General features: G+C 42.9%; 1 non-coding gene and 1 pseudogene across 1 annotated transcript; one reads left to right on the forward strand and one right to left on the reverse strand.

Moving 5' to 3' along the window:
• Positions 1 to 8,274: 8,274 nt before the first annotated feature.
• LOC129485610 (uncharacterized) lies at positions 8,275 to 8,403 on the forward strand (annotated as a pseudogene).
• A 12,178-nt stretch (positions 8,404 to 20,581) lies between these two features.
• Positions 20,582 to 20,713, reverse strand: LOC129485585 (small nucleolar RNA SNORA51). The gene has a single exon (XR_008658723.1). It is a non-coding gene; the product is annotated as a small nucleolar RNA SNORA51 (small nucleolar RNA).
• Between the last annotated feature and the right edge of the window lie 3,615 nt (positions 20,714 to 24,328).

Genomic DNA, 24,328 nt, shown 5'->3' on the forward strand with positions numbered 1-24,328 from the left:
CAATTGTCATGAAATGCTTCCTGGGGATTTTTATCTATCCGTGAAGATTAACACACAACAGAAGTCAAACCTAGAAAAAGCTGGAGGTTAGCACCTCCTACAGACAGGATATAACCTATTCTTCTGAAGGCTGATTCGTATTTTTCATAATCATTTACTCTCCCTAGGTTGCCTACATACTCCCCTTCCCTCTCTCCTATGAAGGGAATATAAAAGCTTTTAGGTCTCATTGAGTTATTCAGTAGTTTCTTATCTTCCATGTGATGCCTTTCTGCTTGTTAATAAAATGTATATATATATTTTTTTTTCTCCTTTTAATCTGTCTATTGCCAGCTTATTTCACCAGACTTTCAGCCTCAAATCTTCAGAATGGAGGAGAGGACTTCCTTCACCCATATATCCCAATTATGTAACTCCTTGATGGGTTCTCCTTGCCTGCTGCACACACAAAATCAACTCACTGAGACCATGCCATTGCAGTAAAGAAAAGAGTTTGATTGTCACAAGGCTGGCCACACCACACAGGAGACTATTATCACTCAACTCTATCTCCCCAAAGACTCAAAGGTTAGGGTTTTGCCCAAGATCTTTTGATGAGCAGGGGCCTAGGGTAGGGGCATACTGATTGGTTGGGTCAGAGATGAAATCATAGGGAATCAAAGCTGCCCCCTTATGCTGGGTCAGTTCCTGGGTTGGGGCCTGGTTGGCAGGTCCAGGTGGGGCCATCCATTGTTAGAAATGCAAAAACCTGAAAAGACATCTCAAAAGGCCAGTCTTAGTTTCTACAATAGTGATGTTATCTGCAAGAGTAATTGCGGAAGTTGCAAATCTTACGACCTCCATAATAATGGCTGGTAATTATTCAGAATTTAAGCCCCTCTCGTCCTCCTAACTTCATGGCCTTTCATTAGTTTTACAAGAATCGTTTAGTTTTGGGGGAAGGTTATTATCATTTAAACTATAAACTAAGTTTCTCCCAAAGTTATCTTGGCCCACACCCACGAATGAGCAAAGACAGCCAGCCTGTGAGGCTAGAAGCAAGATGCAGTCAGCCACGTCCGATTTCTCTGTCATACTTTTGCAAAGCCAGTTTCAGTCAGGGCTCTTCAAATGCCCAACTAACTATTCATAAGTAAAGAATGAAAGTAACTAGAACACATCATACCACACTATCCATGCTGAAGCATTTTAAAGTAAACATAAAGATAATCTACTGTACAGACACCTTCATTTTTCTCATGGTGATTTCTCTGGGATATTGTTTCATATTTCCCTGTCTGACTTGTGGCAACATCTGTATTTCTGTAATTATAAAAGGTAAGACTCACTACTTGACTTTAAGAGGAACATTTGAGGCTGGGCACGGTGGCTCATGCCTGTAATCCCAAAGCTTTGGGAGGCCAAGGCGGGTGGATCGCCTGAGGTCAGGAGTTCAAGAACAGCCTGGCCAACATTGTGAAACCCTGTCTCTACTAAAAATATAACAATTAGGCGGGTGTGGTGGTGCATGTCTGTAATCCCAGCTACTCTGGAGGCTGAGGCAGGAGAATCTCTTGAATCTGGGAGGTGGAGGTTGCAGTGAGCCAAGATCGTGCCACTGCACTCCAGCCTGGGTGACAGAGCGAGACTCCATCTCAAAAAAAAAAAAAAAACATTTGATTAAGGCCTGGGGATTGCTACAGGAGCATAAATCCACTTTTGTCTTAGCCTCTGCCATTGTGAATAACAAACACCCTCTTCTCAACAGTCTGTGATTCCCATGGGGAGGCTGGATGTTGAGAAAGCTGCCTCTCTCAGTTTGGCTTATTTGTTGGCTTATCAGAATCTTCTAAAGGGAAAGACCTCTCCTGTTCTTTCTCCTAGGAGGAAAAATTACTAGTCATCTTCCCAAATGTAGCATTCTTAGATTGCATTCCCATAAGGATTTCTTCTGTATTTTCTCACCCTGTTGACCTTAATCAGTAACAAAGGCTTTTATAATACTACTACTGCATTGCCCCCCTACCTCAAGTTTAGAAACTCCTTAGCTCCCTTGCCTCTGGGCAGGTCTGTCTATTGCATTGCACAAAAGAAGAAGAAAGAAAGAGTAGAGAAAGGAATGTCTAGCCCTAAGCTTTCTTTTGCATCTGTATGCTTGGTGGCCTCCGAATCCCCCGAAGCAGTCAAAGGTAAATAAGCCTTTGGTCTATTCTTCCTTTGTTCGCTGAACTGAGACTTTATTCCTGAGGAGATTTTCTTCTCAGATTAGACTTGGAGAGGTCTTTTTTTCTCTCCTTTGCTTAGATGATTTGAACCGATAATTTGCATCTACAAAGAGAACTAAGAAATATTGAATGACTAACACTCCCACAGAAGACTGTGGAGGCGCTCCATTCTGTAATCTCTCCTCTACTCCAGGAAACCTCCAACGTAAATGGAAACCAAAAAGCAACATTTTCAGGGCCAAGTTTATTTTAACATTGTCTCTGGATAGTTCTCTTTACAATCAATCAGGTTTTAAGTCACCAATCTTAAAACCAGCACTCTTCTCCTGCAGTTTAAAAAACAAAAATCAGATAATTTTAACAAAAATAAACAAACAAGACATAGGATTTTAAAAATTAACTCCCTATTACAAACAAAAGAAGGGCAATGTAGTAAAGGCTCAAGCGAAAATCTCAGCCCACCCCACCCCTAATAAGAGTTTCTCCATAAAGCATAGATTTTTTCTGTAGCAAAATATATATGTGCTTTATTCTCAGTGAGGTAAAGGAAAGCATTACTTTTCTTTGTTAAACCAGAATAGACTTTCCTAAGAGAAATAATATGACAAAACTCACTGTAACTGAACTAAAACAGATAAAATGAAGAGATGACAAAGATGAAAGGAAAGCAAGCATTACCAAGGAAATCAGAACAAATGGAACAGAAGCAAAATCAAAGTTATCATACCCCCGCCAAAAAGAAATCCTATCAAAAGAAAACAGATAATGGATTGTGAAAGATCACCATACTGTGGGGGAGGGGGACATGAACAAAGAACAGTGCTCACACATACCTTGGGAATAGTTTTAAATTCCAAACACAAAGGCAGCAGGGACCCTGCAGATGTGAATAAGCCAGCAGCTTTCTATTGAAGAATTTATGAGGTTCTCTTAGCCCCTTCATCTAGCACCTAATAACAGTGCCACCTTTGCCTGAAAACTATCCTACCTCCCTCAAGCACAGCCATCAAACACATTATAAAAGGAGAGCTTCAGGCTTCAGGAAACACCAGATAACGACAGAATTCTGTGAAAATCAGGAAGTATTAGCTTTGATTTCATCAGGCTGACAATACCGATAGACATGTAAGTTACACTTGTATTTAATAAGAAGCTTGATGAAATTCAAAATACTGGGCTGGCCATTCTCTTTCTCAGTGCAATTGAGAGTTGGCTAGAGAACATTTGCCTTCTGGTGATAATCATGTCATTAAAAAAGAACCAGGCAAGACAAAAATGTTTCCAATTGAATATATATGTTTGCCGCTGCTTATCTACAAATTTCACTAAGAATAATAGTAAAGTAGTAAGACTCATAAGCCCAAAAGGCCAAAGAGAATAGGAGCGCGGAGGACAAAAGGCATCAACCCAAAATTGGGAGCTGGAATGAAGAGGAAAGATTGGCAACTGGTGTAACAGACCAGTAGAGCACTGTTAAAATAATTTAATAGGGGGCAGTTAGACAGGGGTGGCTCTGAAGTCCTAGGTTCCTACATGAGCAAACCAAAACCTAACCCAAATACATCTGTTTGTGTGTTTGTTTGTCTGTGTGTTTATTTGTTTAAATAGAGACAGAGTCTCAGTATGTTCCCCAAGCTGGTCTTGAACTCCTGGACTCAAGTGATCCTCCCAATTCAGCCTCCCAAGTAGCCAGGACTACCGGCATAAGCCACTGCACTGGGCTCTCTTTTGTAAGTGACTAGCTTAAAGGAAAATGAAACTGAAGCTTAACCACTCTGAAACTGCCATCTAACCTCAAACTCGAACTACTTTCCACTGGAATGATCCAAATATGGCTACTGCTCCACTTTCACCTACCAAATATTTTCTTGCCCTGGTTCCACATTTACCTTATAAAAGCCTTTCACTCCTGCATCTTCTGTCCAGCGCTGTGGTCTGGAGCTGTCCAACCCACGCACTGCTGTTTGTTCAAGTAAACTCTTTAAAATTCTAATGTGACAGCCGAGCACAGTGGCTCATGCCTGTAATCCCAGCACTTTGGGAGGCAAAGGAGGGTGGATCACCTGAAGTCAGGAGTTCGAAACCAGCCTGGCCAAATGGTGAAACCTCGTCTCTACTAAAAATACAAAAATTGGCCAGGCATGGTGGTGCAAGCCTGTAATCCCAGCTATTCAGGAGGCTGAGGCAGGAGAATCACTTGAACCCAGGAGGTTGCAGTGAGCCGAGATGGCACCACTGCACTCCAGCCTGGGTGACAGAGTGCGACTCTGTCTAAAATAAAATAAAATAAAATAAAATAAAATAAAATTTTAATCTGCCTCAGTTTATCTTTTAACATTTCTGAAATCAAAGTGCCTAAAAGGAGTCCAGGTGGGTATGTGGAAGCAAGAGGGAGTTAATGACAACGGATTCACAATGCTGAAGCTCAGAAATTCTGGGAATTTGAGGCCCCAGGACACCCCATAGATGGGGTGCAGGTGGGTCAAAAAAAAACAGGAGAATTGCTAGAGTCTGTTTGTAAAGTAGTGGGATGAAGCAGGAAGGCCAGAGCCAAAACAACGATGATTCTTGTGTACAGAGCTGGCCTGCATGGGAGCCACTGCATAGCCATGGCTCAGAGCTACCTGGCAGAGAGTGACTCAGAGATGGAAAGAGCCCCAAACTCCTATTCTGAGTCACCTGAAGATGGTGGAACTTGGAAAGTCACCCTTAGACCTCGGCTGAGCCTGAGTCCTGCATAGGGTGACCCCAAAATGAAATCAATAGGAAGATATTATGACCAGAAACACGCAGGCCTGTCAGATTTTCATTCCGATAGTGTGATATTAGGTTTCTGCCTATAGGTCCTGGCTCATAACTCCCAGAACCTTTGTTTCAGTAAACAATCTTGCTCTCTAGCCGGGCGCAGTGGCTCACGCCTATAATCCCAGCACTTTGGGAGGCCAAGGCGGGCAGATTACCTGAGGTCAGGAGTTTGAGATCAACCTGGGTAACACGGTGAAACCCTGTCTCTACTAAAAATACAAAATTAGCCGGGCGTAGTGGCACATGCCTGTAATCCCAGCTACTCGGGTGGCTGAGGCAGGAGAATTGCTTGAACCTGGGAGGCGGAGGATGCGGTGAGCCGAGATTGCACCATTGCACTCCAGCCTGGCAACAAGAGTAAACCTGTGTCTCACCAAAGAAAAAAAAAAAAAGCCAGAATCTTGCTCTCTGACCTTCTCCTGACCTCTTTGCACCTGCCCAAGGCAGAACTCTCATGTGACTATGGGTCATGAGACCCTCATTTCAGAAGGGGTTCTGCCCTGTGCTCTGGAAGAAGGAATACTGCCCATAGAGGCCAAGAAGAATCTGAACAGACAGGCCTTATTGGGTTTGGATCATACCCTGTTATTCAATCACATCTCTACATGGCTGTCAATCATACGTATCCAATGAAGTCTTCATAAAAGGCCCAAGAGGACTGTGTTCGGAGAACCTCCAGATACCTGAAAATATGGAGGTTCCTAGAGGGTGATGAACCCAGGGAAGCCTGGAAGTTCTGCACCCCTTCTCACATGCCTTTCCCTATTCATCTCTCCATCTGTACCCTTTGTAAGAACCTCCATAATATGGCCGGGCGCGGTGGCTCACGTTTGTAATCCCAGCACTTTGGGAGGCCGAGGCGGGCGGATCACGAGGTCAGGAGATCGAGACCACAGTGAAACCCCGTCTCTACTAAAAATACAAAAAATTAGCCAGGCGTGGTGGCGGGCGCCTGTAGTCCCAGCTACTCGGAGAGGCTGAGGCAGGAGAATGGCGTGAACCCGGGAGGCGGGGAGCTTGCAGTGAGCCGAGATCGCGCCACTGCACTCCAGCCTGGGTGAAAGAGCGAGACTCCGTCTCAAAAAAAAAAAAAAAAAAAAAAAAAAAAAAAGAACCTCCATAATACACCAGTACCTGTAAATGTTTCCCTGAGTTCTGTGAACTGCTCTAGCAAATTAAATGAACCCGAAGAGGGGGCTGCAGAAACCCCAACTTGAAGCTGATGGGTCAGAATTTTCCGGAGGCCTGAACTTGCAACTGGTGTCTGAAGAAAGTCAGGGTGGGGGCACACAGTCTTGTGGGACTGAGCCCTCAACGTGTGGGATCTGAAACCATCTCCGGGAAGATAGCACCAAAAGCGACTTGAATTAAAAGACACTCAGCTGGTGTCTGTTTCTTAGGGTATGGGGGAAAACCCACACACATTTAGTCACAGAAGTCTTCTCTGTTGTGGTGGTGGTGGTGTGAGGAAAAATGATTTGAGTTTTTCAAACAAATATGTAAAGAGTTTGGAAGTCATCACTCCCATCCTTAAAACAAGAAAAGATGCTGTACAGACTAAAATTCAGCAATTCTTCTCAGAACCATCAGAGAACTTAGGTCACAGAGCAAACTCCCACATCAAAAGCTGGAGAGACAGGTGAATCACAGCTTACTAGGAGCAGAAGCTGACAGAGATGAAGCCTGTGGGAACATTTAAACTGTAACTAAGTGCTGGAGGTTGAGTGTGGACCAGTCTGCGAGTTAAAAACTATAATGGGCTCAATCTCAGGCGCACCACCACCCCCCGCCGCCCTCCCGCCCTGGATACTTTCATGAGTTTTCCTCCGGAAGTCCCTTTAGGTTCTTATAATGAAGAAAACAGAAAAATCTCCACATGTGTAGGGCAGGCAGAGAGAAGAAGTAACCACTTTTAAATAAGCCCAGAAACTTCTGTTCTCCATAACAAAAGCCTTCTCTCAAAAGAAACTACTTTGTGCTGGGCGCGGTGGCTCACGCCTGTAATCCCAGCACTTTGGGAGGCCGAGGCGGGCGGATCACGAGGTCAGGAGATCGAGACCATCCTGGCTAACACGGTGAAACCCCGTCTCTACTAAAAATACAAAAAAATTAGCCAGGCGAGGTGGCAGGCGCCTGTAGTCCCAGCTACGCAGGAGGCTGAGGCAGGAGAATGGCGTGAACCCCAGGGGGCGGAGCCTGCAGTGAGCCGAGATCGCGCCACTGCACCCCAGCCTGGGTGAAAGAACGAGACTCCGTCTCAAAAAAAAAAAAAAAAAAAATAATTTAAAAAAAAGATGGATGAGAAGAAAAGAAAGGAAGCTGGGTGTGGTAGCTCACACCTGTAATCCAAGCACTTTGGAGGTTGAGGCAGGAGGATCACTTGAGGCCAGCAGTTTGAGAACTAGCCTGAGCAATAGAGTGAGACTGTCTCTACAAACAATTGAAACAAAAATTTTTCATGTAAAAAAGAAAAAAGGAAGGAAGAAAGAGATGGAGGAAAGGAGAAAGGAAGGAAGAAGAGAGAGAGAAAGGGAGACAGAAAATAAAGAAAATTCAAGGCCAGGCAAGATGGCTCATACCTGTAATCATAACGCTTTGGGAGACGGAGGCAGGTGGATGGCTTGGGCTCAGGAGTTTGAGGTCAGCCTGGGAAACATGGTGAAACCCCGTCTCTACCAAAAATTTTAAAAAAATTTGCCAGGCGTAGTGGTGCACGCCTGTAGTCCCCGCTACTTGGGGAAGGCTGAGGCAGGAGTATTGCTTCAACTTGGGAGGTCAAGGCTATAGTGATCTGAGATGGCACTACTGCACTCCAGCCTGGGTGAAAGTAAGACCTGTCTCAATAAATAAATAAATAAGAAAATTCAAGCTGAGCACGGTGGCTCATGCCTATAATCCCAGCACTTTTGGAGGCTGAGGTGGGTGGATCACCTGAGGTCGGGAGTTCGCCATCAGCCTGATCCACATGCAGAAACCCCGACTCTACTAAAAAATACAAAATTAGCTGGGCGTGGTGGCACATGCCTGTAATCCCAACTACTCGGGAGGCTAAGGCAGAAGAATCACTTGCACCCAAGAGGTGGAGGTTGCAGTGAGCCGAGATAGCGCCATTGTGCTCCAGCCTGGGCAACAAGAGTGAAAAGAAAAAGAAAAAGAAAATTCAATTTGGGGAAAACAAACAAAAATAGATGGATAAACTAGGCAGAAAGATGAAACCCCTAAGAAAGAATCAAAAGGAAATGTTAGAGATAAAAAAAACACGGTAATCTTTCTGTAATTCCTAAGCATGATGGTTGATTTGGCTCTCACACTTGATGATTGGGCTTTCACTTGGATCTGTGAGATGTGCCTCCCTCAACCCTCGCTGCAAAGTCAGCACATTAACTGACAGAAATGAAAAGGGAAAAATAAATATAAAACATTGTAACAAACATGAAGAATGCTTTTGATGGGTTCATTGTTGGACCGGACACAGCCAAAGAATCAATGAGGTTGAAGATACTGATACAACCTTCCAAAACTGAAATGCAAAGAGTAAAATAAATAAATAGATAAAACCCCAAATATTCAAGAACTGTGGGACAATTACAAAAGGTGTAACACGCAAAATGGGAACACTAGAAGGAGAAGAGAAAGAAGCAAAATATGTACAGAGGCCTCTTTTTTTTCTTTTTTGACACAGGATCTCACTCTGTTGCCCAAGCTGGAGTTCAGTGGCATGATCATGGCTCACTGCAGCCTCCACCTCCCAGGCTTTAGCAATCCTCCCACCTCAGTCCCCAAGTAGCTGGACAGGCCTGTGCCACCACGCCCTGACAATTTGTGTATTTTTTGTAGAGATGGGGTTTTGCCACATTGTCTAGGCTAGTCTCAAACTCCTGGACTCAAGCAATCTGCCTGCCTCAGCCTCCCAGAGTGCAAGGATTACAGGCGTGAGCCACCACACCTAGCCTAAAAGAAATATTTAAAGTACTAATGGCTGAGAAATGTCTGGAATTAATGATAGACACCAAGCCACAGAGAACACCAAGCAAGATAAATAGCAAAAATCTGTACCTGCAGGAAACAAGACAACTAAAAAAGCCAAAGGAAAACAATTCCTTACCTATAGAGGAACAAAGATAAAGATTATGTTAGACTTTCTTTCAGAAACCACAAAAGCAAGGCTGGGTATGGTGGCACATGCCTGTAGTTCCATCTACTCTGGAGGCTGAGGCAGGAGGATTGTTTGGATCACTTAAGTCCAAGAGTTCAAGGCTGTAGTGAGCTATGACTGCATCACTGTACTCCAGTCTGGGCAACAGAATGAAACCTTGTCTCCAAATTGAAGAAGAGAGAGACGAGAAGAGAGAGAAGAGAAGAAGAGAAGAGGAGAGGAGAGGAGAGGAGAGGAGAGGAGAGGAGAGGAGAGGAGAGGAGAGGAAAGGAGAGGAGAAGAGTAGCGAAGAGAAACCACATGGCTGGGTGTGGTGGCTCATGCCTGTAATCCCAGCACTTTGGGAGGCCAAGGCGGGCAGATCACCTGAGGTCAGGAGTTTGAGACCAGCCTGGCAAACATGGCGAAAGCCCATCTCTACTAAAAACACAAAAAGTAGCTGGGCATGGTGGCACACATCTGTAATCCCAGCTACTCAACAGGGTGAGGCAGGAGAATTGGTTGAACCCGCAAGGCAGAAGTTGCTGTCAGCCGAGATCATGCCACTTCACTCCATCCCGGGTGACAGAGCGAGACTCTGAGAAAAGAAGGAAGGAAGGAAGGAGGGAGGGAGGGAGGGAAGAAGGAAGGAAGGAAGGAAGGAAGGAAGGAAGGAAGGAAGGAAGGAAGGAAGGAAGGAAGGAAGGAGTGGAGTGAAATATTTAAAGTGTTGATACAACTATAATTTGTCCATTTACAATTTTAAAAACATGGATGGGTGCGGTGGCTCACGGCTGTAATCCCAGCACTTTGGGGGGCCAAGGTGGGTGGATCACCTGAGGTCTCTACTAAAAATACAAAAATTAGCCGGGCATGGTGGTGGACACCTGTAGCCCACCTACTCGAGAGGCTGAGACAGGAGAATCACTTGAACCCGGAAGGTGGAGGTTGTAGTGAGCCAAGATCGTGCCACTGTACTCCAGCCTGGGCAACAGAGCGAGACTCCATCTCAAAAAAAAAAGTATATATATATATATATATGTAAACTTAAAAATAAATAAAATGGTGAAAGCACAAAACCAATAATCTAAAATTCTGTATCCAGTAATATTATCCTTCAAAAATGGAAAGAGAAATAAACACTGTCTCAGCTAAACAATAAAAGAATTTGATGTCTGTAGATCTATCTTATATGAAATATATTTTTAAAGTTTTTCAGAGACAAGGGAAATTATTTAGGACAGAAACTCAGGTTCACATAAAGAATGGAAAAGCCATCAGAGAAGGAATAAATGAAAGATAAAATCTTTAAGTTTTCATACTCTTATTGATCTAATAATTATTGTTCAAAATAATAATAGCAATTTGATAATAATTTGATTATTATGTATGGATAAGTGAAATGAGTGATAGCAATGTTTTAAGGGAAGGAAGAAAGGAACTAGGAATACTTTATTATAATGCATCTGCACTACCTGTGAAGTGGCATAGTATTAATTAACGGTGGACTTAGATTAGTTGTAAATGTACAGTGTAAATTCTAGGGCAACCAGTGAAAAAAATGTAAAAGTGTAATATTATGCTAAGAGAGAATAGAAAATAGAATCATATAAAATATTCCATTAAAACCAAGCAGGTAGTAAAAGAGGGAAGACGAAGAAAAAGACAAAGTGCAACAAGTATAAAACAGTTATAAATATGGTAGATATTAATCCAAATATTTCAATAATCACTTTAAATGTGAATGGTCTAAATATATCAATGAAAAGACAGACAGAGTGGATCAAAAAACAAGATCCAATTATATGTTGTGTGCAAGAAACTCACTTTAAAAATAAAGACATAGATTAAGAGTAAAAAGAGAAAGATATACCATGCTAACACTAACCAAAAGAAAAGTAGAGTAACTATATTAATTTCAGATAAAAGACTTCAGAATAAGAAAATTTATCAAGAATAAACAGGAGTATTACCTAACAATGGAAGACTCAATTCTTTAAGAAGAATAATAATCCTCAATGTGTATGCACCAAACAACAGAATCAATATCCTTGAAGCAAAATCTGATAGCACTGCAAGGAGAAATAGACAAATCCACCTCTATTGTAATTGGAGACTTCAACACCCCCTTATCAGTAACTGACAAATCCAGCAGGTAGAAAATTAGTAAAGATATACCTGAAGTGAAGAGCACCACGAATCAACTGGATCTAATTGACATGTATGAAATATGTCATCCAACAACAACAGAAAACACATTTTCTCAAGGTCACATGGAACATTCACAAATATAGACCACATTCTGGGCTATAAAACAGATCTCAACAAACTTAAAAGGATAGAAAACAGAGAGAGTATGCTGTGAGACCACACTGGAATTAAACTAGAAATCCATAACGGAAAGATAAAGCTAGGTATGGTGATATGCACCTGTAGTACCAGCTATTCTAGAGGCTGAGGTGGGAGTATTGCTCAAGCCCAAGTATTCAAGCCCAGCCTGGGCAATATAGCAAGACTCCCTCTCTTAAAAAAATAACAGAAAGGTAGCTGAAAAATCCTGAAATATTTGGATATTAAGGCACACACTTCTAAATAACAAATGAGTCAAAGAAAGTCTTAAGAGAAATTTTGAAGTATTTTGAATTAAATGAAACTGAAACAGCATTAAATGTCCTCCCATCCTGAGAAAGTTAGGACAGTACTCTGCCCCTACCCTTGAAGAAGACTGAAAATTAACTCTCTGAAGACATTGCTTTGCACTCTGAACTCAGACACCAGGCAGAGTTGAGGATGCTAGCTGAATAAGGGGAACTAAGTAATATTCCACATACCACATATTTGGTACCATCTCCCAGCCTCCTTCTCCTACTTGTCTTTCAGAATAATAGTAACCAGGAATATACCCCTTCAGTAGACAGAATAATGGCCCCACAAGGATGTCCACATACTAATCCACAGGACCTGTGAACGTGTTATGTTACATGGTAAGGTGAAATGAAGGTTGCTAATAAACCCTGGATGATCTGAATGCGTCCAATGTGATCACAAAGGTCCTAATAAGTGACAGAAGGAGTATAGAACATGAGAAAGACTCCACTGGCCATTGCTGTCTTTGAAGATGGAAGGGGACCACAGACAAGAAATGTGGAGCAACCTTTAGCTGGAAAAGGCAAGAAAACAGATGCTTCCTAGAGCCTCCAGGGAGGAACACAGTCCTGCAACCCCTTGATTTTAGCCCAGTGAGACTTGCATCCAACCTCTCACCTCAGGACTGTAGGATAATACATTTTTACTGTGTTAAGCGATACACTTATGGTCATTTGTTACAGTAGCAACAGAGAACTTACACAGCCCCCAATCCAGAAAATATAGGCTTCCTCACCTTCAACACTGACCAGTCCACAGGAAATTCATACAGATCAATATTGGCACCTGGAGTCTCCTGGAAAATAGCCAATGACCCTCCCTGATCATCCTATAGTGAAATCTCCTTTTTAAAAACTACACTCAGCCACACAGTGTCTAAATCTGAAATATAAATGAACACCTAAGGATCAGTCAACACTTGGAAAAAGCTTTTGACATCAAAGAGATCCCAGCGAACACAGGGAAGGAATTGGATGGAAAAAGAGACAATGCCGGTGAAAAATGACTTTAAAAACATAATTGAGGGTAGCTGTAGTGGCTTATGCCTGTTATCCCAACTAATCAGCAAGCTGAGATGGGAGGATGGCCTGAGGCTGAGAGTTTGAAGCTACAGTGAGTTATGATCATGTCACTGGACTCCAACCTGGAAAACAGAGTAAGGCTCATCTCTAAAACAATAAAAATTAAATAAAGAATAAAAACCATAATTGATATCCTCAAAGAGAAAAGAGAAGATATTGAATCTATGAAATGGGATGCTGAGGTAACCCCAAGGATGAGATTATCAAATCGAACTCATAAGAATCAGAATCTTAGCCAGTATCAAAATTTACTAATTGGGCCAGGTGCAGTGGCTCATGCCTGTAATCCCAGGACTTTAGGAGGCCCAGGCAGGAGGATCACTTGAGCCCAGGAGTTCAAGACCAGTCTGGGCAATATAGTGAAATTTCATCTCTACAAAAAATAAAAATAGGCCGGGCGCGGTGGCTCACGCTTGTAATCCCAGCACTTTGGGAGGCCGAGGCGGGCGGATCACAAGGTCAGGAGATCGAGACCACGGTGAAACCCCGTCTCTACTAAAAAATACAAAAAATTAGCCGGGCGTGGTGGCGGGCGCCTGTAGTCCCAGCTACTCGGAGAGGCTGAGGCAGGAGAATGGCGTGAACCCGGGACGCGGAGCTTGCAGTGAGCCGAGATTGCGCCACTGCACTCCAGCCTGGGCGAAAGAGCAAGACTCCGTCTCAAAAAAAAAAAAATAAATAAATAAATAAATAAATTACCAGGTGTGGTGGCATGTGCCTATGGTCCCAGCTACTCAGAAGGCTGAGATGGGAGGGTCACTTGAGCCAGGGAGGTGGAGGCTGTAATGGGCCACGTTTGTGCCACACACTCAAGCCTGGGCAACAGATCTAGACTCTGTCTCAAAACAAACAAATAAACCAACAAAAAACCTAATTATTCAAAGGATACAGGTGATCATGACACGTAGGCAAAACCTGGAAAAGTCTGAAATGACCAGCGCGGATCCCCAGTCCTTCCTTGCCATTTTATAACATTCTCTAGCCCAGAGTTAACATGTAAGGTTCTAAGTAGCATATATAAGGCATCTATTACACAAGTAGAGTTATTTTATTGACAAAAATCTTCTTTTTATACTCTTAAAGTCACATAGCAGACACTGACATTTTCAAGTGGGCCATGCCTCCATGTATGCATGGATTCCAGAATTGCACAACAAGAGCAACCTGGCCAGACCAGGTACATCCTGGTAAAAGCATTCCAGAAATGAGACCTCTTTCTGCTTGTAGATGCTATCCCATTAGCTAGTTTGCAAGATTTGACTTATTGCTTTCTACTTTTTTTTTCCTGGCATTTCCAAGTCAAGTAGAGTGTTACAAACCAGTTGCTAATCCTTTTCTTCCCAGAAGGTATAAAAAGAAACATTCAGAAAGCTCTTAGAAATTAAAAATATGGGCCGGGCGCGGTGGCTCACGCCTGTAATCCCAGCACTTTGGGAGGCCGAGGCGGGTGGATCACGAGGTCAGGAGATCGAGACCACGGTGAAACTCCGTCTCTACTACAAATACAAAAAATTAGCCAGGCGTGGTGGCGGGCGCCTGTAGTCCCAGCTACTCCGGAGGCTGAGGCAGGAGAATGGCGTGAACCCAGGGGTAGAGCTTGCAGTGAGCCGAGATCGCGCCACTGCACTCCAGCCTGGGCGACAGAGCAAGACTCCGTCTCAAAAAAAAAAAAAAAAAGAAAGAAAAAGAAATTAAAAATATGGAAGTGGAAGTAAATACTTCAATAGAAAGGTTGAAACATAATGCCATAGAAATCTCCCATACTGTAGAGCAAAAGGCAAAGATATGAACACAGAACAAATAACAAATATTAAAAGATCAATTTAGGATTTAAGCCAAGTAATAGGAATTCCAGAGAAAGGAAACTAAGTTTTAACATGAGAAAGTGATGCTAGACGTAACAGCAACAATTGTTTCCAACTAAGGAAAGCCAATTTCCAGATCAAAAGGAGTCCCCCAGAAACAAGCACTACAAATAAGAGGGAAACTACACCAAGGCTCATTGCAATGACGTTTCAGAATACCAGGGACAAAAAGAAGACCCTTAGAACTTGCAGAGAAGGGTAAAAAAAACACAGCAAGTACAAAGAATCAGGAATCAGGCTGGCATCAAATTTCAATGGCAACACTGAAATCTAGAAAACGATGAAGCAATGACTTCAGAATTCATAGCAGAAATCATTTGCAGCCTACAGACAAAAATATATATATATATTAATCCAATGTGAGGACAGAATACAAACTTTTTTCTTTACCTGCCAAATCTCTATAAGCACTGGAACACAGCCCCTACCCAAACAAGGGAGAATAGTAAGGAAAATAAGACATAGGATTTAATAAACAGAGAGTCTAGCACAGAGGAGAGATAATGGAAATTCTGAAAATGATGGTTAGGAGAACTTTCTCCGTCACCCAGGCTGGAGTCTGGAATGCAATGGTGTGATCATAGCTCACTGCAGCCTCAAACTCCTGTGACCAAGCAATCTTCCCACCTCAGCCTCCTGAGGAGCTAGGATTACAGGCACACACCACAACAGCTAATTTTTATATTTTTTTTGTAGAGACAGGGACTCACTATGTTGTTCAGACTATACTTGAACTCCTGGCCTCAAGCGATCCTCCTGCCTTGGACTCCCAAAGCACTAGGATTACAGGTATGAGACACTGTAACTGGACAGACTCTTTAAAACAACAACTATAAAACAAGACTAGAAGACAAGTCATCCCGAATGGAGAGGGAGGAAGGAGGACATGAAATCCAGAACAAATATCAGCAGTGTCTCAAACTGGATGGAGGGATGGATGGATGGATGGATGGATGGGTATGGAGAGAGAGAGAGAAGACTAATTGATATTTATCAACTTTTATTTTAACAGATAAGCTCTTCATTTGCATACAAATGCATTATGTATGAATTACAATAGGCAGTACATTCATATAGTTTTTAAAAACATAAAATATCTGTTTTCATCCATGTCTCCATCCATCCTGACCACCATCTTCCACACACACACATCATTATTTACTATTTTCTTTGTTGTTTGTTTGTTTGTTTTTTGAGACGGAGTCTCACTCTGTCACCCAGACTGGAGTGCAGTGGTGCGATCTCGGCTCACTGCAAGCTCCACCTCCCGGGTTCATGCCATTCTCCTGCCTCAGCCTCCCGAGTAGCTGGGACTACAGGCACCAGCACCACGCCTGGCTAATTTTTTGTATTTTTAGTAGAGAAAGGGTTTCACCGTGTTAGCCAGGACGGTCTCGATCTCCTGACCTCGTGATCCACCTGCCTCAGCCTCCCAAAGTGCTGGGATTACAGGCGTGAGCCACCGCACCCGGCCTACTATTTTCTTTTTAATGTTCCTTAATGTGACAAATAATTTGATATACTCCTGACATTATATATGTATATCTCTAGGATAAATGCTCATCAGTAGGAGTTTCAGGTCACAGAATAAATGCATTTGTAATTTGGGGGATATTGCCAAATTGCCCTACGTAAAGATTCTATTATAACATGTGCAATCACAACAGCAGTGTATGAAAGAGCCTGTTTCTCTACAGCTTTGCCAAGAATGCATTGTAAAACTTTTAGATTTTGCTAATCTGAGAAGTGAAAAATGGTATATTCAGTTTAATTTGCATTCATCTAATTATGAATTGGATTTAACGTCTTTTCATAAATGTTTTAACATTCGTATTTCTTTTTTGTGAAATGTCTTTTCATGTCTTCCACTCTTATTCTATCAGGTCACTTTTTCTCACCAATTTCTGTGTGTGTGTATGTGTGTGTGCGCAAATGTATTGAGAAAAGATCTATACTTCTGACTATGAGTTTGGAAACTAAGTAATAGTATTGAGAATAGAGAAAGAAGACAAAGGTATTATGGTTAAAAGAGCCAAAGCCTCTTTTTCCACAATAGGGGGATGACAATAAATAATAGCTAAAACTGAAGTCAAGAAATAGCATTAGACAAACTCCGTGGCTCATGCCTGTAATCCCAGCACTTTAGGAGACTGAGGTGGAAGGATCACTTGGGGCCTGAAGTTCAAGCCTAGCTTGGGGAACATAGTGAGATTCCATCTCTACAAAAAATTTAAAAATTTTAAATAGCTGAGTGGTGACACATGCCTGTAGTCCCAGCTACTTGGGAGGCTGAGACAAGAAGGTCACTTGAACTTAGGAGTTTAAGGCTGCAGTGAGCCATGATCATGCCACTGCACTCTAGCATGGGCAACAGAGTGAGACCTTGTCTCAGAAATATGTATTTTTAAAAAAATTAGGCTGGGCATGGTGGGGGGACCTCACACCTGTAATCCCAGCACTTTGGGAGGCTGAGACAGGCGGATCACAAGGTCAGGATATCAAGACCATCCTGGCTAACACGGTGAAACCCTGTCTCTACTAAAAATACAAAAAATTAGCCGGCATGGTGGCAGACACTTGTAGTCCCAGCTACTCGGGAGGCTGAGGCAGGAGAATGGCGTGAACCCAGGAGGCAGAGCTTGCAGTGAGCCAAGACTGCGCCACTGCACACTCCAGCCTGGGCAACAGAGCAAGACTCTGTCTCAAAAAAAAAAAAAATTAATGTTTGCATATTCCATTTTCTTAGATACAAGATTCTCTTCCTATGTTTGCTGATAGTTACTGAGAAGGAAGATTTCCCTGCTATCAAAAAACCTCAGAACGCTAATCTGGGTGTTTTCTTCCTGTAGCATTGCAAAATGCAAGTCAATAAAGAAATGAATCTGAGAGATCTAAGTATAAAAACAGCAAGATTCTTTCATAGTTTTGAGTCACTTCATTCAACCGATTCCATGGATTTTTTTCAACTTGCATTTCTAGTTCTCTGTATTAATTTCCTAGAGCTACTGTAACTAAGTACCATAAACTAGGTAGCCTAAAACAACAGAAACTCACTGTCTTACAGTTCTGGAAATTACAAGTTTTAAATTAAAGCGTCAGCAAGCCATGCTCTCCCTGAAGGCTCTAAGCGAGGATCCTGTGATCCTTCCATCCTTCCTCACCTGTTGCTAGCTTTTGATAGTTTATTGCTTGGTTTTGTTTTTTTTGTTGTTGTTGTTTGAGACAGGGTCATGCTCTGTCACTCAGGCTGGAGAGCAGTGGTGCAGTCACGGCTCACTGCAGCCTCAACCTGGGCTCAAGCGATCCTCCCACCTCAGCCTCTCAAGTAGCTAGGACTGCAGACGTGTGCCACCTTGTCCAGTTAGTTTATTTTTATTTTTTATAGAGACATGGTCTCACTGTGTTGTCCTGGCTGTTCTCCAACTCTTGACCTCAAGCTAACCTCTTACCTTGGCCTCCTAAAGTGCTGTGATTACAGGCATGAGCCACTGCGCCCAGCCTGGGTAGTTCCTTGTTTGTTGTTCCTTAACTTGTAGACACATCACCCCAAGCCTCCATCATCACATGGCGGTTTCTCCATGTCTAAATTTCCTTCTTTTTATAAGAACACCAGTCATTGGAATAGAGTCCACCCTTCTCCAGTACAACCTCATTTTATCGTGATCACATCTGCAAAGATCCTATTTCCAAACAAGATCACATTCATAGGTACCAGAGGTTAGGACTTCAACATACCTCTTTCAGGGACATTCAAATCACACACCTTCCCAGCTAGTCATTTTGTTTATTCTAATATATTTTTTTCTTCTCTTTCCCTCCAGACTTCACCTTTGCCTTCCTTCTGTGAATCCAAAATAGGCTTTTCTGAGTAATAAAACTGATTCAGGGAATACCTATTCTGAATATACCCCAACCCAGACCCACCTGTCCCAGGAAAATTGTATATCCTGTTATCCTAATCTACTTTCTCCAAGTAGGAAACCCCACAATATTTAGTAGTTGCCTATTAAATTTGATATCCAGTAATCTAGGATTACAGATGGATGGAGACATGGATGCAGTGGCTCACACCTGTAATCCCAGCACTTCAGGAGGCTGAGGTGGGTGGATTACCTGAGGTCAAAAGTTTGAGACCAGCCTGATCAATATGGTGAAACCCCATCTCTACTAAAAATACAAAAATTAGCTGGGTGTGGTAGCATGTGCCTGGTAGTAGTCCCAGCTACTTGGGAGGCTGAGACAGGAGAATTGCTTGAACCTGGGAGGCGGAGGTTGCAGTGAGCCAAGATCATGCCACTGCACTCCAGCCTGGGTGACAGTGAGACTCAGTCTCAAAAAAATTAATTAATTTTAAAAATTTGATATCCAAATGATATAATGATCTCAGGACAAAAATGAACAGAAGAAATAATGGTGTGTTTGAAAGAGTACTGCGTTTGAAATCAGAAAACCTGAGTTGCAATTCCGGTGCTGATACTTAAAACAGAACCAATCTAGTTCTTCTAAATGCTAGTACAATATTCTTTTCATCATCGTAAGGCTAAAGGCTCCACCTGTGACCCAAATTCAATTCCCATACCAAGAATGGTCCTAGATTGCACCGAATACTGCACCTAAATTTAAATGGAAACACCCAAGGAGAAGGAAAAGAAGAGAATAAAGAGGAGGAAAGGAGGAGCAAAAGAAGGAGAAGGAAAAGGAGAAAGACAGGAGGAAATTGCAAAATACAATTTCCAGAAAATCTCTTTTAACAATTTTTAAGCAGATACACAGACAAAAAGTCCCAAAAGGAAACTGTCTCTTGGAGCTTCCCTACAGATGAATGGAAAGAAGTCACTGGCAGTTACCAGCGTGTATTTCATGCTATTTTCGTTAGTGGGTGAGTCATCCATGCCGAATAGTGAATTTCCCAGGCTTTCAAATTTAAATAGGCGTAGATAGTGCAAGGCATTCATTTTACCATAGAGTGTTTTCTCCTGTTGGTCATAAAAGGAATCCATTGTGTTATGATTAGGTCATGCTTGACCCACCTCAGGAATGCTTTCAGAGTGACAGAACATGTATTTCTCAGAGATGTCTCCAAGGTTCAAGGAAGTCTGATCGGCATACTTACAAAGGCCTTCTGATCCTAATAGGGTCTAAGACAAGTCCTCCCCTTTTTTTGTGGGCGGGCTGTTATTGTTAATCCAGCTGCACTGGGTAATGACGCCCACCTTTTCATTCTAAACATAGAATAAGAGAGTAATTAACAAAGCCTAATCACACCAAAAGAAAATCCTGCTTTTTAAAAAAATCTTGCTTCAGAATAATTTAATTGTGCTTCACATGTTTTGAACAACAATTTTAGACAAGAATTTAACTTACTACATGTCATTTTTCCTCCATCTGTCATAATTATTCAATAAATACATAGGCTTCAAAAATTGCATCTAAAATTATTCATGCAAGTGGTATACTTTCTGATCAAACCACTGCAGGCGGTGAGTGGTGCCATCAATCATTTTTTTCTTTCTTTCTTTTTTTTTTTTTGAGACAGAGTCTTGCTCTGTCGCCCAGGTTGGAGTGCAGTGGCACAATCTCGGCTCACTGGAACCTCTGCCTCGCAGGTTCAAGTGATTCTCCTGCCTCAGCCTCCCAAAGAGCTGGGATTATAGGCACATGCCACCACACCCAGCTAATATTTTCGTATTTTTAGTAGAGACAGGGTTTCACCATGTTGGCCAGGCTGGTGTTGAACTCCTGACCTCAGGTGATCCATCCACCTCAGCCTCCCAAAGTGCTGGGATTACAGGCATGAGCCATCATGCTCGGCCTTTCTTTCTTTTTTTTTTTTTTAATTCCCCTCCATGTCCCTCCATTGACAATACAGAGGAGTCACAGGGCCTGGGTTGAGGTGTATATGGGATAGGTTAATTCAGCCTACTCTTTCTATTTGGTTGGGGTAAGAACACATCCTGTGCTGAGCACCAGGAGGCTAACACCACAAATCTTTGAGGCTGAAACTTACAAGATTTCAGCTTCTGAAACAACCAATCCAGGCCCAAACTGGCACTGAGCTAAGGACTCAGTTCCTACCAGTTACAGTTTGAATTTGTCACTCATATTTGACAGGTAATTATTTCTCCTCAGATTTTTTTACTTCAAGGGACCTCAGGTGAGAGACTGGGGATAAGAGAAAAGGGCAATTAGGTTATTGCTTAGCAGTTGTTACTGAATGTTAGAAATAAGAGCTCAAAGTCATAAAGAAAACCAGCACTCGAACAAAAGATTTCTCAGTAAGGCAAATTTACTTCTGCAGAAGGTGCTGCTCACACTCCTGGCCATGGTGATAGCACACTGAGTGGGGTAGGGCAGTGGTTTTTATCCCTAACGCAGCAGCTCCTGTAGCTTTGTCCTTTCCCCATTGGCTGGAGTCCGACTGCACAATCTAAGCTGACTCGATTGGCTACTGTTTAAAATTGAATAGGGCTAACTAGGCAGGAAGGGAGAGGTTGTTTGTTACAATACAAGGCATGTCCGGGCATGTTAGGGAGCAGCAAAGGCTGGGGGGTAGTTTCGGCAGGAAGGGCAATTGCAGAGCAAGTAATCAGGGAAATAGATGTGAGTTACAGATTAAGGTTGGCAGGAAGGTTATTTACTGTAACTAGGGGCAAGTAGAGGTACAAAGAACGAGGAAGTTAGGCATGAAAATAGAGAACAAGGAACAGTCTGGGCGCTGTGGCTCACGCCTGTAATCCCAGCACTTTGGGAGGCCGAGGCAGGCGGATCATGAGGTCAGGAGATCAAGACCGAGACCATCCTGGCTAACACGGTGAAACCCCATCTCTACTAAAAACACAAAAAAATTAGACGGGAGTGGTGGCGGGCACCTGTAGTCCCAGCTACTTGGGAGCCTGAGGCAGGAGAATGGTGTGAACCCGGGAGGTGGAGCTTGCAGTGAGCCAAGATCACGTCACTGCACTCCAGCCTGGGTGACAGAGTGACAGAGTGAGATTCTGTCTCAGAAAAAAAAAAAAAAAAGAAAATAGAGAACAAAGAACAAGGAAGCTGAACAAGCCAACTCTTTGAAGAGGAACTTACTGTACCTAACACTGAATAAGATTAACTGTGGCTTCTTTCCATTCAAATATCAAATTACAAAAATGGAAATCTTTCTGGAAACTCATAAACCTTAACTTTAAGGAAGATTTAGTTTTAACAATATCAATTCATTTTTGTTTTTGTTGTTATTGTTTGTTTTTTTGTGACAGGGTATCACTCTGTTGCCCAGCTCACTGAAACTTCCACATCCAGAGCTCAAGCCATCCTACCACCTCAGCCTCCTGAGTAGCTGGGACTACAAGCACACGCCACCATGCCCAGCTGATTTTTGTATTTTTTTGGTACAGATGAGGTTTCACCATGTTGCCCAGGCTTGAACCCCTAAGCTCAAGTGATCTGCCTGCCTGGGCCTCTTAAAGTTCTGGGATTACAAGCATGAACCACTGCACCCAGCCAATTAATATATTTTAATTGTTTCCATTTTTTTTTTTGGAGACTGAGTCTTGCTCTGTCACCCAGCCTGGATCTTGTCTCACTGCAATCTCTGCCTCCTGGGTTCAAGCGATTCTCCTGCCTCAGCCTCCCAAGTAGCTGGGATTACAGGCTCACGCCACCATGCCTGGCTAATATTTTTGTATTATTAGTAGAGGCAAGGTTTCTCCATGTTGGCCAGGCTGGTCTCAAACTCCTGACTTCGTGATCCGCCTGCCTTGGCCTCCCAAAGTACTGAGATTACAGACGTCAGCCATCGCGCCTGGCCTTTAACTGTTTCTTCATAAGAAATTGTTTAGACCAGAAATGTAATTAAATTACAAGGCAAATGCCCTAAAGAGAAACTTATGCAGGTTCCCTTCCTTTTAAGGAAACGTCTCCGCCTCAAAAGGCAGATCGCGCCACATACAGCAGCTACCTGTTAAAAAGAAATAAAAACATCGTCTTTCGTTTTATAATAATCAATAAAAAGTATTTACATTGTCAATCAAAGAAAATGATGAGAAAAGTCTCCATCATTTTTGGAGACTTATTTGCCAAAGTTAAGGACGTGCCCGGGAGACAGGTCTATGTCTTTCTCCGAAGATGATTTGAGGGCTCCAAATTTATTTTTTATTTATTTTTTTTTTTGAGACGCAGTCTCGCTCTGTCACCCAGGCTGGAGTGCAGTGGCGCGATCTCGGCTCACTGCAAGCTCCACCTCCCGGGTTCACGCCATTCTCCTGCCTCAGCCTCTCCAAGTAGCTGGGACTACAGGTGCCCGCCACCACGCCCGGCTAATTTTTTTTGTATTTTTAGTAGAGACAGGGTTTCACCGTGGTCTCGATCTCCTGACCTCGTGATCCGCCCGCCTCGGCCTCCCAGAGTGCTGGGATTACAAGCGTGAGCCACCGCGCCCGGCCGAGGGCTCCAAATTTAAAGAGAAAAGGGCAGGATATTGAGAAGCACAGAATTTTCGCATCAACAAAAGAGGGCAGAGGAAAAATGTGGGAATCTGCATTTTACATAAGATAATGAAACCGCCTTTGCAAAATTATGACTGAGAGAGTGAAAGAGATCTAACTTAACCGACTCCATCTTGCTTCTAACCTCCAAGCTATCCTTGTTCATTCCTGGTGATAGGCTGAACTAACCTGGGGAGTTTCATGCGCGTCCGTGTGAAGAGACCACCAAACAGGCTTTGTGTGAGCAACATGGCTGTTTATTTCACCTGGGTGCAGGCAGGCTGAGTCCGAAAAGAGAGTCAGCAAAGGGTGGTGGATTATCATTAGTTTTTACAGGTTTTGGGATAGGCGGTGGAGTTAGGAGCAATGTTTTGGGGGGCAGGGGGTGGATCTCTCAAAGTACATTCTCAAGGGTAGGGAGAATTACAAAGAACCTTCTTAAGGGTGGGGGAGATTACAAAATACCTTCTTAAGGGTGGGGGAGATTACAAAGTACATTCTTAAGGGTGGGGGAGATTACAAAGTACATTCTTAAGGGTGGGGGAGATTACAAAGTACATTCTTAAGGGTGGGGGAGATTACAGTCAGGGTGGGGCAGGAACAAATCACAATGGTGGAATGTCATCAGTTAAGGCTATTTTTACTTCTTTTGTGGATCTTCAGTTACTTCAGGCCATCTGGATGTATACGTGCAAGTCACAGGGGATGCGATGGCTTGGCTTGGGCTCAGGGGCCTGACAGGGAGAAACCTAGTTTATAGTTTAAGCAAAGATGCTAACAGCCCTTTCTCAAAGCAGACCTCTTTCTTGCTTAGGGACTAGATTGCCTTTGTAGGGCTAACATTAGCCACAAGATTAGAAATTATAGTTTAGGAGTCATGCGGCTGGAAGCTACAAGGCTCTGACCCTCCCTAAACTGCTCCTAAGGTCAGTGCTTGAGATATTTTGCAGACCCTGCAGTTGATGGATCAGCTGGCGCCACCCAGATCAATAAACTGGCTCATCTGATCCTGTGGCCCCCACCCAGGAACTGACTCAGTGCAAGAAGACAGCTATGATTCCGTAGGATTTCATCCCTGACCAATCAGCACTCTTGGCTCACTGGCTTCCTCCCT

This window comes from Symphalangus syndactylus, chromosome 6 (assembly GCF_028878055.3).
Source record: "Symphalangus syndactylus isolate Jambi chromosome 6, NHGRI_mSymSyn1-v2.1_pri, whole genome shotgun sequence".
Classification (NCBI taxonomy): Eukaryota; Metazoa; Chordata; class Mammalia; order Primates; family Hylobatidae; genus Symphalangus; species Symphalangus syndactylus.